The sequence below is a fragment of the Lampris incognitus genome, chromosome 3 (genome assembly GCF_029633865.1).
Source record: "Lampris incognitus isolate fLamInc1 chromosome 3, fLamInc1.hap2, whole genome shotgun sequence".
Lineage (NCBI taxonomy): Eukaryota > Metazoa > Chordata > Actinopteri > Lampriformes > Lampridae > Lampris > Lampris incognitus.
In genome coordinates this window covers 115325585-115338490 of record NC_079213.1, presented here as the reverse complement: position 1 = coordinate 115338490, position 12906 = coordinate 115325585, and the positions used below count along the sequence as shown (strand labels likewise).

Sequence of the window (12906 nt, the reverse complement as noted above, 5' to 3'; positions counted from 1 at the left end):
GAACATTAAATGAGACCTTCTGACAGTTTAGTGTGGTGTCTCACTGTATTCTGAACAGAACACCTGAACATTAAATGAGACCTTCTGACAGTTTAGTGTGGTGTCTCACTGTATTCTGAACAGAACACCTGAACATTAATTTAAATGAGACCTTCTAACATTTTAGTGTGGTGTCTCACTGTATTCTGAACAGAACACCTGACCATTAATTTAAATGAGACCTTCTAACAGTTTAGTGTGGTGTCTCACTGTATTCTGAACAGAACACCTGAACATTAATTTAAATGAACCTGCTGACAGTTTAGTGTGGTGTCTCACTGTATTCTGAACAGAACACCTGAACATTAATTTAAATGAGACCTTCTAACAGTTTAGTGTGGTGTCTCACTGTATTCTGAACAGAACACCTGACCATTAAATGAGACCTTCTGACAGTTTAGTGTGGTGTCTCACTGTATTCTGAACAGAACACCTGACCATTAAATGAGACCTTCTAACATTTTAGTGTGGTGTCTCACTGTATTCTGAACAGAACACCTGACCATTAATTTAAATGAGACCTTCTGACAGTTTAGTTTGGTGTCTCACTGTATTCTGAACAGAACACCTGACCATTAATTTAAATGAGACCTTCTAACATTTTAGTGTGGTGTCTCACTGTATTCTGAACAGAACACCTGAACATTAATTTAAATGAGACCTTCTGACAGTTTAGTGTGGTGTCTCACTGTATTCTGAACAGAACACCTGACCATTAATTTAAATGAGACCTTCTGACAGTTTAGTGTGGTGTCTCACTGTATTCTGAACAGAACACCTGAACATTAAATGAGACCTTCTAACAGTTTAGTGTGGTGTCTCACTGTATTCTGAACAGAACACCTGAACATTAATTTAAATGAGACCTTCTGACAGTTTAGTGTGGTGTCTCACTGTATTCTGAACAGAACACCTGACCATTAATTTAAATGAGACCTTCTAACATTTTAGTGTGGTGTCTCACTGTATTCTGAACAGAACACCTGAACATTAAATGAGACCTTCTAACAGTTTAGTGTGGTGTCTCACTGTATTCTGAACAGAACATCTGAACATTAATTTAAATGAGACCTTCTGACAGTTTAGTGTGGTGTCTCACTGTATTCTGAACAGAACACCTGACCATTAATTTAAATGAGACCTTCTGACAGTTTAGTGTGGTGTCTCACTGTATTCTGAACAGAACACCTGACCATTAATTTAAATGAGACCTTCTGACAGTTTAGTGTGGTGTCTCACTGTATTCTGAACAGAACACCTGACCATTAATTTAAATGAGACCTTCTAACATTTTAGTGTGGTGTCTCACTGTATTCTGAACAGAACACCTGAACATTAAATGAGACCTTCTAACAGTTTAGTGTGGTGTCTCACTGTATTCTGAACAGAACACCTGAACATTAAATGAGACCTGCTGACAGTTTAGTGTGGTGTCTCACTGTATTCTGAACAGAACACCTGACCATTAATTTAAATGAGACCTTCTAACATTTTAGTGTGGTGTCTCACTGTATTCTGAACAGAACACCTGACCATTAATTTAAATGAGACCTTCTGACAGTTTAGTGTGGTGTCTCACTGTATTCTGAACAGAACACCTGAACATTAATTTAAATGAGACCTTCTAACAGTTTAGTGTGGTGTCTCACTGTATTCTGAACAGAACACCTGACCATTAATTTAAATGAGACCTTCTAACAGTTTAGTGTGGTGTCTCACTGTATTCTGAACAGAACACCTGAACATTAAATGAGACCTTCTGACAGTTTAGTGTGGTGTCTCACTGTATTCTGAACAGAACACCTGAACATTAATTTAAATGAGACCTTCTAACATTTTAGTGTGGTGTCTCACTGTATTCTGAACAGAACACCTGAACATTAATTTAAATGAGACCTTCTAACATTTTAGTGTGGTGTCTCACTGTATTCTGAACAGAACACCTGAACATTAATTTAAATGAGACCTTCTGACAGTTTAGTGTGGTGTCTCACTGTATTCTGAACAGAACACCTGAACATTAATTTAAATGAGACCTTCTAACATTTTAGTGTGGTGTCTCACTGTATTCTGAACAGAACACCTGAACATTAATTTAAATGAGACCTTCTAACAGTTTAGTGTGGTGTCTCACTGTATTCTGAACAGAACACCTGAACATTAAATGAGACCTTCTGACAGTTTAGTGTGGTGTCTCACTGTATTCTGAACAGAACACCTGAACATTAATTTAAATGAGACCTTCTAACATTTTAGTGTGGTGTCTCACTGTATTCTGAACAGAACACCTGAACATTAATTTAAATGAGACCTTCTGACAGTTTAGTGTGGTGTCTCACTGTATTCTGAACAGAACACCTGACCATTAATTTAAATGAGACCTTCTAACAGTTTAGTGTGGTGTCTCACTGTATTCTGAACAGAACACCTGACCATTAATTTAAATGAGACCTTCTAACAGTTTAGTGTGGTGTCTCACTGTATTCTGAACAGAACACCTGACCATTAATTTAAATGAGACCTTCTGACAGTTTAGTGTGGTGTCTCACTGTATTCTGAACAGAACACCTGAACATTAATTTAAATGAGACCTTCTGACAGTTTAGTGTGGTGTCTCACTGTATTCTGAACAGAACACCTGAACATTAAATGAGACCTTCTGACAGTTTAGTGTGGTGTCTCACTGTATTCTGAACAGAACACCTGAACATTAAATGAGACCTTCTAACAGTTTAGTGTGGTGTCTCACTGTATTCTGAACAGAACACCTGACCATTAATTTAAATGAGACCTTCTAACAGTTTAGTGTGGTGTCTCACTGTATTCTGAACAGAACACCTGACCATTAATTTAAATGAGACCTTCTGACAGTTTAGTGTGGTGTCTCACTGTATTCTGAACAGAACACCTGAACATTAATTTAAATGAGACCTTCTAACATTTTAGTGTGGTGTCTCACTGTATTCTGAACAGAACACCTGAACATTAATTTAAATGAGACCTTCTAACATTTTAGTGTGGTGTCTCACTGTATTCTGAACAGAACACCTGACCATTAATTTAAATGAGACCTTCTAACAGTTTAGTGTGGTGTCTCACTGTATTCTGAACAGAACACCTGAACATTAAATGAGACCTTCTAACATTTTAGTGTGGTGTCTCACTGTATTCTGAACAGAACACCTGACCATTAATTTAAATGAGACCTTCTGACAGTTTAGTGTGGTGTCTCACTGTATTCTGAACAGAACACCTGACCATTAATTTAAATGAGACCTTCTGACAGTTTAGTGTGGTGTCTCACTGTATTCTGAACAGAACACCTGACCATTAATTTAAATGAGACCTTCTAACATTTTAGTGTGGTGTCTCACTGTATTCTGAACAGAACACCTGACCATTAATTTAAATGAGACCTTCTGACAGTTTAGTGTGGTGTCTCACTGTATTCTGAACAGAACACCTGAACATTAATTTAAATGAGACCTTCTGACAGTTTAGTGTGGTGTCTCACTGTATTCTGAACAGAACACCTGACCATTAATTTAAATGAGACCTTCTAACAGTTTAGTGTGGTGTCTCACTGTATTCTGAACAGAACACCTGAACATTAAATGAGACCTGCTGACAGTTTAGTGTGGTGTCTCACTGTATTCTGAACAGAACACCTGACCATTAATTTAAATGAGACCTTCTAACATTTTAGTGTGGTGTCTCACTGTATTCTGAACAGAACACCTGACCATTAATTTAAATGAGACCTTCTAACATTTTAGTGTGGTGTCTCACTGTATTCTGAACAGAACACCTGACCATTAATTTAAATGAGACCTTCTGACAGTTTAGTGTGGTGTCTCACTGTATTCTGAACAGAACACCTGAACATTAATTTAAATGAGACCTGCTGACAGTTTAGTGTGGTGTCTCACTGTATTCTGAACAGAACACCTGAACATTAATTTAAATGAGACCTTCTAACAGTTTAGTGTGGTGTCTCACTGTATTCTGAACAGAACACCTGACCATTAATTTAAATGAGGCCTTCTGACAGTTTAGTGTGGTGTCTCACTGTATTCTGAACAGAACACCTGACCATTAATTTAAATGAGACCTTCTAACAGTTCAGTGTGGTGTCTCACTGTATTCTGAACAGAACACCTGAACATTAAATGAGACCTTCTAACAGTTTAGTGTGGTGTCTCACTGTATTCTGAACAGAACACCTGAACATTAATTTAAATGAGACCTTCTGACAGTTTAGTGTGGTGTCTCACTGTATTCTGAACAGAACACCTGACCATTAATTTAAATGAGACCTTCTGACAGTTTAGTGTGGTGTCTCACTGTATTCTGAACAGAACACCTGAACATTAATTTAAATGAGACCTTCTGACAGTTTAGTGTGGTGTCTCACTGTATTCTGAACAGAACACCTGAACATTAATTTAAATGAGACCTTCTGACATTTTAGTGTGGTGTCTCACTGTATTCTGAACAGAACACCTGAACATTAAATGAGACCTTCTGACAGTTTAGTGTGGTGTCTCACTGTATTCTGAACAGAACACCTGAACATTAAATGAGACCTTCTGACAGTTTAGTGTGGTGTCTCACTGTATTCTGAACAGAACACCTGAACATTAAATGAGACCTTCTGACAGTTTAGTGTGGTGTCTCACTGTATTCTGAACAGAACACCTGAACATTAAATGAGACCTTCTGACAGTTCAGTGTGGTGTCTCACTGTATTCTGAACAGAACACCTGACCATTAATTTAAATGAGACCTTCTAACAGTTTAGTGTGGTGTCTCACTGTATTCTGAACAGAACACCTGACCATTAATTTAAATGAGACCTTCTGACAGTTTAGTGTGGTGTCTCACTGTATTCTGAACAGAACACCTGACCATTAATTTAAATGAGACCTTCTGACAGTTTAGTGTGGTGTCTCACTGTATTCTGAACAGAACACCTGACCATTAATTTAAATGAGACCTTCTAACATTTTAGTGTGGTGTCTCACTGTATTCTGAACAGAACACCTGACCATTAATTTAAATGAGACCTTCTAACAGTTTAGTGTGGTGTCTCACTGTATTCTGAACAGAACACCTGAACATTAAATGAGACCTTCTAACAGTTTAGTGTGGTGTCTCACTGTATTCTGAACAGAACACCTGAACATTAAATGAGACCTGCTGACAGTTTAGTGTGGTGTCTCACTGTATTCTGAACAGAACACCTGACCATTAATTTAAATGAGACCTTCTAACATTTTAGTGTGGTGTCTCACTGTATTCTGAACAGAACACCTGACCATTAATTTAAATGAGACCTTCTGACAGTTTAGTGTGGTGTCTCACTGTATTCTGAACAGAACACCTGAACATTAATTTAAATGAGACCTTCTAACAGTTTAGTGTGGTGTCTCACTGTATTCTGAACAGAACACCTGACCATTAATTTAAATGAGACCTTCTAACAGTTTAGTGTGGTGTCTCACTGTATTCTGAACAGAACACCTGAACATTAAATGAGACCTTCTGACAGTTTAGTGTGGTGTCTCACTGTATTCTGAACAGAACACCTGAACATTAATTTAAATGAGACCTTCTGACAGTTTAGTGTGGTGTCTCACTGTATTCTGAACAGAACACCTGACCATTAATTTAAATGAGACCTTCTAACAGTTTAGTGTGGTGTCTCACTGTATTCTGAACAGAACACCTGACCATTAATTTAAATGAGACCTTCTAACAGTTTAGTGTGGTGTCTCACTGTATTCTGAACAGAACACCTGACCATTAATTTAAATGAGACCTTCTGACAGTTTAGTGTGGTGTCTCACTGTATTCTGAACAGAACACCTGAACATTAATTTAAATGAGACCTTCTGACAGTTTAGTGTGGTGTCTCACTGTATTCTGAACAGAACACCTGAACATTAAATGAGACCTTCTGACAGTTTAGTGTGGTGTCTCACTGTATTCTGAACAGAACACCTGAACATTAAATGAGACCTTCTAACAGTTTAGTGTGGTGTCTCACTGTATTCTGAACAGAACACCTGACCATTAATTTAAATGAGACCTTCTAACAGTTTAGTGTGGTGTCTCACTGTATTCTGAACAGAACACCTGACCATTAATTTAAATGAGACCTTCTGACAGTTTAGTGTGGTGTCTCACTGTATTCTGAACAGAACACCTGAACATTAATTTAAATGAGACCTTCTAACATTTTAGTGTGGTGTCTCACTGTATTCTGAACAGAACACCTGAACATTAATTTAAATGAGACCTTCTAACATTTTAGTGTGGTGTCTCACTGTATTCTGAACAGAACACCTGACCATTAATTTAAATGAGACCTTCTAACAGTTTAGTGTGGTGTCTCACTGTATTCTGAACAGAACACCTGAACATTAAATGAGACCTTCTAACATTTTAGTGTGGTGTCTCACTGTATTCTGAACAGAACACCTGACCATTAATTTAAATGAGACCTTCTGACAGTTTAGTGTGGTGTCTCACTGTATTCTGAACAGAACACCTGACCATTAATTTAAATGAGACCTTCTAACATTTTAGTGTGGTGTCTCACTGTATTCTGAACAGAACACCTGAACATTAATTTAAATGAGACCTTCTAACAGTTTAGTGTGGTGTCTCACTGTATTCTGAACAGAACACCTGAACATTAAATGAGACCTTCTGACAGTTTAGTGTGGTGTCTCACTGTATTCTGAACAGAACACCTGAACATTAATTTAAATGAGACCTTCTAACATTTTAGTGTGGTGTCTCACTGTATTCTGAACAGAACACCTGACCATTAATTTAAATGAGACCTTCTAACAGTTTAGTGTGGTGTCTCACTGTATTCTGAACAGAACACCTGACCATTAATTTAAATGAGACCTTCTAACAGTTTAGTGTGGTGTCTCACTGTATTCTGAACAGAACACCTGACCATTAATTTAAATGAGACCTTCTGACAGTTTAGTGTGGTGTCTCACTGTATTCTGAACAGAACACCTGAACATTAATTTAAATGAGACCTTCTGACAGTTTAGTGTGGTGTCTCACTGTATTCTGAACAGAACACCTGAACATTAAATGAGACCTTCTGACAGTTTAGTGTGGTGTCTCACTGTATTCTGAACAGAACACCTGAACATTAAATGAGACCTTCTAACAGTTTAGTGTGGTGTCTCACTGTATTCTGAACAGAACACCTGACCATTAATTTAAATGAGACCTTCTAACAGTTTAGTGTGGTGTCTCACTGTATTCTGAACAGAACACCTGACCATTAATTTAAATGAGACCTTCTGACAGTTTAGTGTGGTGTCTCACTGTATTCTGAACAGAACACCTGAACATTAATTTAAATGAGACCTTCTAACATTTTAGTGTGGTGTCTCACTGTATTCTGAACAGAACACCTGAACATTAATTTAAATGAGACCTTCTAACATTTTAGTGTGGTGTCTCACTGTATTCTGAACAGAACACCTGACCATTAATTTAAATGAGACCTTCTGACAGTTTAGTGTGGTGTCTCACTGTATTCTGAACAGAACACCTGAACATTAAATGAGACCTTCTAACATTTTAGTGTGGTGTCTCACTGTATTCTGAACAGAACACCTGACCATTAATTTAAATGAGACCTTCTGACAGTTTAGTGTGGTGTCTCACTGTATTCTGAACAGAACACCTGACCATTAATTTAAATGAGACCTTCTGACAGTTTAGTGTGGTGTCTCACTGTATTCTGAACAGAACACCTGAACATTAAATGAGACCTGCTGACAGTTTAGTGTGGTGTCTCACTGTATTCTGAACAGAACACCTGACCATTAATTTAAATGAGACCTTCTAACATTTTAGTGTGGTGTCTCACTGTATTCTGAACAGAACACCTGACCATTAATTTAAATGAGGCCTTCTGACAGTTTAGTGTGGTGTCTCACTGTATTCTGAACAGAACACCTGACCATTAATTTAAATGAGACCTTCTAACAGTTTAGTGTGGTGTCTCACTGTATTCTGAACAGAACACCTGACCATTAATTTAAATGAGACCTTCTAACAGTTCAGTGTGGTGTCTCACTGTATTCTGAACAGAACACCTGAACATTAATTGAATGAGACCTTCTAACAGTTTAGTGTGGTGTCTCACTGTATTCTGAACAGAACACCTGAACATTAATTTAAATGAGACCTTCTGACAGTTTAGTGTGGTGTCTCACTGTATTCTGAACAGAACACCTGACCATTAATTTAAATGAGACCTTCTGACAGTTTAGTGTGGTGTCTCACTGTATTCTGAACAGAACACCTGAACATTAATTTAAATGAGACCTTCTGACAGTTTAGTGTGGTGTCTCACTGTATTCTGAACAGAACACCTGAACATTAAATGAGACCTTCTGACAGTTTAGTGTGGTGTCTCACTGTATTCTGAACAGAACACCTGAACATTAAATGAGACCTTCTGACAGTTCAGTGTGGTGTCTCACTGTATTCTGAACAGAACACCTGACCATTAATTTAAATGAGACCTTCTAACAGTTTAGTGTGGTGTCTCACTGTATTCTGAACAGAACACCTGAACATTAATTTAAATGAGACCTTCTAACATTTTAGTGTGGTGTCTCACTGTATTCTGAACAGAACACCTGAACATTAATTTAAATGAGACCTTCTAACATTTTAGTGTGGTGTCTCACTGTATTCTGAACAGAACACCTGACCATTAATTTAAATGAGACCTTCTAACAGTTTAGTGTGGTGTCTCACTGTATTCTGAACAGAACACCTGAACATTAATTTAAATGAGACCTTCTAACAGTTTAGTGTGGTGTCTCACTGTATTCTGAACAGAACACCTGACCATTAATTTAAATGAGACCTTCTGACAGTTTAGTGTGGTGTCTCACTGTATTCTGAACAGAACACCTGAACATTAAATGAGACCTTCTAACATTTTAGTGTGGTGTCTCACTGTATTCTGAACAGAACACCTGACCATTAATTTAAATGAGACCTTCTAACATTTTAGTGTGGTATCTCACTGTATTCTGAACAGAACACCTGAACATTAATTTAAATGAGACCTTCTAACAGTTCAGTGTGGTGTCTCACTGTATTCTGAACAGAACACCTGACCATTAATTTAAATGAGACCTTCTAACAGTTTAGTGTGGTGTCTCACTGTATTCTGAACAGAACACCTGACCATTAATTTAAATGAGACCTTCTAACAGTTTAGTGTGGTGTCTCACTGTATTCTGAACAGAACACCTGAACATTAATTTAAATGAGACCTTCTAACAGTTTAGTGTGGTGTCTCACTGTATTCTGAACAGAACACCTGACCATTAATTTAAATGAGACCTTCTGACAGTTTAGTGTGGTGTCTCACTGTATTCTGAACAGAACACCTGAACATTAAATGAGACCTTCTAACATTTTAGTGTGGTGTCTCACTGTATTCTGAACAGAACACCTGACCATTAATTTAAATGAGACCTTCTAACATTTTAGTGTGGTATCTCACTGTATTCTGAACAGAACACCTGAACATTAATTTAAATGAGACCTTCTAACAGTTTAGTGTGGTGTCTCACTGTATTCTGAACAGAACACCTGAACATTAATTTAAATGAGACCTGCTAACATTTTAGTGTGGTGTCTCACTGTATTCTGAACAGAACACCTGACCATTAATTTAAATGAGACCTTCTGACAGTTTAGTGTGGTGTCTCACTGTATTCTGAACAGAACATCTGAACATTAATTTAAATGAGACCTTCTGACAGTTTAGTGTGGTGTCTCACTGTATTCTGAACAGAACACCTGACCATTAATTTAAATGAGACCTTCTAACAGTTTAGTGTGGTGTCTCACTGTATTCTGAACAGAACACCTGACCATTAATTTAAATGAGACCTTCTGACAGTTTAGTGTGGTGTCTCACTGTATTCTGAACAGAACACCTGAACATTAATTTAAATGAGACCTTCTAACAGTTTAGTGTGGTGTCTCACTGTATTCTGAACAAAACACCTGAACATTAATATGATGGACTGGGTTCTCCATTTCATAAGGGTGTCTTTTTAAACGACCGTGAAGTTGTGTGTCAGATTCTCTCTCCCCCAACCACAGAAACTGGATGACAAGTATGTCCATCCATCCATCCATCCATCCATCCATCCACCCAACCGCTTATCCTGCTCTCAGGGTGGCAGGGATGCTGGAGCCTATCTCAGCAGTCACTGGGTGGTAGGCGGGGAGACACCCTGGACAGGCCGCCAGGCCATAACAGGGCCCGCCCACACCTGCCCGCCCGCCCGCCCACACACACACACACACAAAAACACACACACACACACCTAGGGGCAATTTAGTACAACTGTGTCAGCACGGAATAATGACGTCAACTAGAAAGACAAGACTGCTATGTTGGCCACAAATTCTCCCCCCATCAACTTAAACTACCGGTTCCCTGTTGAGTCAGTCAACCCTGGAACGACCCTGGAATGCATATGTTAGTGTGTCTGTTGGGAAACTAACTGACACCAAAATTAAAATTTTAACAACTGTAACACTATTTTTAAACAATTTAAAATGGCCGCTGTCCAACGCGTAAATACTACAACGCCTCGGCGGTAGTCATGGTGCGTCTGTAACCAAACATGTTGGACATAGTCACACATCAAGTTTTGACCATTTGTCTGTACTGGAGAACGCTCGTGTGTTTCTAGCGTGTTTCTACCGTGTTTCCAGTGTAATCTAACCGAGTTGTGTCTTCATTTGTTGGCTGGGAGAGCTTGGTCTGCCTGGTCCGGTTGCCACGGGAACAACGGCCCAGCCCGGACCGGTGCCCGAGGAGGAAACGCAGAGGGCGGTCTGACAGGACGCGTAATCGGGGCGGCTAAGCTAACTGCTAGCCCATGCAGACCGGCAGTTCCGACACTCATCCTGGCTGGCGTTCCTTCCCTTGGACAGGGATTTTTTTAGTTTGAATATGTGTGTTAGTGTGGGTATGTGTGTTGTTTGGGTATGTGTGTTAGTGGGGGTATGTGTGTCAGCGTGGATGTGTGTCAGTGTGAATGTGTGTGTCAGTTTGAATGTGTGTCAGTGTGAATGTGTGTGTCAGTGTGAATGTGTGTGTTAGTGTGGGTATGTGTGTTGGTTTGGGTATGTGTGTTAGTGGGGGTATGTGTGTCAGTGTGGATATGTGTGTTAGTGTGGGTATGTGTGTTAGTGGGGGTATGTGTGTCAGTGTGGATATGTGTGTTAGTGTGGGTATGTGTGTCAGTGTGGATATGTGTGTTAGTGTGGATATGTGTGTTAGTGTGGATATGTGTGTTAGTGTGGGTATGTGTGTCAGTGTGGATATGTGTGTTAGTGTGGGTATGTGTGTTAGTGGGGGTATGTGTGTCAGTGTGGATATGTGTGTCAGTGTGGGTATGTGTGTTAGTGTGGGTATGTGTGTCAGTGTGGATATGTGTGTTAGTGTGGATATGTGTGTTAGTGTGGGTATGTGTGTCAGTGTGGGTATGTGTGTTAGTGTGGATATGTGTGTTAGTGTGGATATGTGTGTTAGTGTGGGTATGTGTGTCAGTGTGGGTATGTGTGTTAGTGTGGGTATGTGTGTTAGTGGGGGTATGTGTGTCAGTGTGGATATGTGTGTCAGTGTGGGTATGTGTGTTAGTGTGGGTATGTGTGTCAGTGTGGATATGTGTGTTAGTGTGGGTATGTGTGTTAGTGGGGGTATGTGTGTTAGTGGGGGTATGTGTGTTAGTGGGGGTATGTGTCAGTGTGGATGTGTGTCAGTGTGAATGTGTGTGTCAGTGTGAATGTGTGTGTCAGTGTGGATGTGTGTGTCAGTGTGAATGTGTGTGTGTCAGTGTGAATGTGTGTGTCAGTGTGGATGTGTGTGTCAGTGTGGATGTGTGTGTCAGTGTGAATGTGTGTGTCAGTGTGAATGTGTGTGTGTCAGTGTGAATGTTTGTGTCAGTGGGAATGTGTGTGTCAGTGTGGATGTGTGTGTCAGTGTGAATGTGTGTGTCAGTGTGGATGTGTGTGTCAGTGTGAATGTGTGTGTCAGTGTGAATGTGTGTGTGTCAGTGTGAATGTGTGTGTCAGTGTGAATGTGTGTGTGTCAGTGTGAATGTGTGTGTCAGTGTGAATGTGTGTGTGTCAGTGTGAATGTGTGTGTCAGTGTGAATGTGTGTGTGTCAGTGTGAATGTGTGTGTCAGTGTGAATGTGTGTGTTCAGCAATGAACTTGATGGAGGAGATGATGCGACCAACACACGTCATGAATACGGACATGATGTGCACGTGGTCGTGCACGTCATGGCCGCTCATGTCACTTCAGCTACAGCTTATCATAACTTTTTGGTCTTTTGTGCAAAACTCATTTTAAATGCAAATATATGCAATTTTAGGAGAATTGCGGGAGTGGCAGGTCTGTATGTTTCCCCCCACAAAGTTATTAAACTTCGAAGATTCAAACGGCCATATGCCCGGCTTGGTCCAGCTCCTGCAGGAGCTGCTCCTCCACGCGGACTGCTGCAGAATGAAGTCGTGTGGAGAAAGAATAACGTTGTGTGACTCGTTCCCTGTTTCTCAGGGGTCGCCACAGCAGATTTCCTACTTTCCATCAGTACTCTGTGAGGACACAGCCCAACGGCAGTGGTTGTTAACCTGGGCCTCGGCCGATCCCACATGGTACTGCCAATCTGCATAATGCATCGGATGCCCTTCCTGACACAACCCTAACCCTCTGGACGGGGGCACAGGCAAAGCGCTGCACGCCACCCCAGTATTCATGGACTTGTCCCCAAAG

The 12906-nt window shown here is 39.8% G+C and overlaps 1 protein-coding gene across 5 annotated transcripts in view; it reads right to left on the bottom strand.

Moving 5' to 3' along the window:
* The window catches only part of rabgap1l (RAB GTPase activating protein 1-like), a 249462-nt gene that overhangs the window by 18992 nt on the left and 217564 nt on the right, over window positions 1–12906 (bottom strand). The window lies entirely within an intron of this gene.